Consider the following 1792-nt stretch of genomic DNA (forward strand, 5'->3'; position numbering starts at 1 on the left):
ATGGGAAGATTACTTGAGCTGAGGAGTTGGAGGCTACAGTGAACTATGATTGCAACACTACAATCCAACCTAGGTCACAGAGAGCCCATACAAAATCCTGAGGAGAAAAATAAGATTCTATATTGTGTAGCATATGAATTAGTCATGTTTAAGAAAATCCTACCTCTTTAATGTCATTTTAAATCCCACATATGTGCTATCAAATTCCCCACAGATTTCCCTGTGGAAAGTACAGAACAAATTATCTCACTTAATAAAGACTAGCACCTTCTAACACTACATAGATTTTGTTGCATTATTTAAAATTCTAAAATCTACATGTTGCTGTATTTACAACTTGAGGCCAAACATGATCTGGTTTCCACTAAGCAGACAAATCCTTGTAACATATGAAGCTGTAGGAAAACAATTGCATTTGGAATTTTTGCCTCTGCAGGCTAGCATGGTTAGGAGTGAGTTCAGTTTTTCTGCAACAATTATAGTACATATTACTATAATAATTTTGTTTGTAGCTACTGAGTGGCAGAACAGGAAGTGGAGTATGGCATACATTTGAATCTGCATATGGATTTTAGCATTTGTTTCCCCCTAGATTTGTATGTTGAAACCTAATCTTCAAAGTATCAGGAGGTGGGAAATTTAGGAGGTAATGACATCATGAGAGTGAAGCCCTTGTGAATGGGATTAGTGCCTTATTAAAAAACATCCCCAAGGTTTCCCTTGTCCCTTCCATCATGTGAGGACACAGTAAGAAGACATCAGGTACGAACTAGAAAGTGGGTCCTCACCAGACAGTGAATTTGCTGTGCCTTAATCTTCAACTGCTGCCCATCAGAACTGCAAGCAATAAATGTCTGTTGGTTATAAACCATGCAGTTTATGGTGTTTTTGTTATAGCAGCCTGAATGAACTGAGACATACTGGGTCTGTCTATGTCAACTAGAGGACAATACCTCTCAGAATTTTAGCTTTTTAAAATCATAGCAAAGGAAAAAATATATATACATTTTAGTGATCATAGAAATTTTTCTGGTAATCTCACCTAGAAAGTCAGCATAAAGCCTACTCCTTCATTTGTCCCATTGAATTTATACACCATTGCAATCACTTTAGGATTAAAGTGGATCTATTGTGTTTAGCTGAAACAGGAACAGAAAACAGTCTTCTGAAGATGAATGCAAAGATCAGAACTTATCCAAAAGTGTACCAAGGATTCCAGAAGTTGTAGTAATGAAGACAGTAAGGTGAATACACAGGGATTAAATATTGATGGCTTAAATAAGAGTGATTATTACTAGAACTAGGAAATGTGTGAGAGACATGCAATTACAAAACAGTGGATAAAAGAAATATTTTTTATCAAATAGTGCCAGGATACTAGGGAAAAAAAACAATTTCACACCATAAAAATTCACTTCCAGAGAGATCTTAAAAATTGATCTTGTGCCTTCCCATTTATTTGCTGGTATAATCATACAATGATATAAGCAGTTATACTCTTTGGAAAAAATAATATTGGGCCATTGTAAATTGACATGAGGTAACTATTTTCATATCTTCTGCAATGGACTAGATGTTGCTTTTGGGAGAAAAAGAAAAGCAAGTAAAAAGATATATTTTGTGTAAAATAAAATCTTAAAATATTAGAAAAAGAATGTAGAATATATTGATGACATCAAATTAAATGAATTTACACACACACATACACACACATATATATATGTGTGTGTATATATATATATATATATATTTTTTTTTTTTTTTACAACACAGGGTCTGGCTGTGTTGCCCA

General features: G+C 34.0%; 1 non-coding gene across 1 annotated transcript; it reads left to right on the plus strand.

The window, feature by feature from the left end:
* The first annotated feature begins 1447 nt into the window (after positions 1-1447).
* On the plus strand, positions 1448-1579 carry LOC129530460 (small nucleolar RNA SNORA20). Its single transcript, XR_008675838.1, has one exon. It is a non-coding gene; the product is annotated as a small nucleolar RNA SNORA20 (small nucleolar RNA).
* Positions 1580-1792: the final 213 nt, after the last annotated feature.

This window comes from Gorilla gorilla, chromosome Y (assembly GCF_029281585.2).
Source record: "Gorilla gorilla gorilla isolate KB3781 chromosome Y, NHGRI_mGorGor1-v2.1_pri, whole genome shotgun sequence".
In the NCBI taxonomy this organism is placed as follows: Eukaryota; Metazoa; Chordata; class Mammalia; order Primates; family Hominidae; genus Gorilla; species Gorilla gorilla.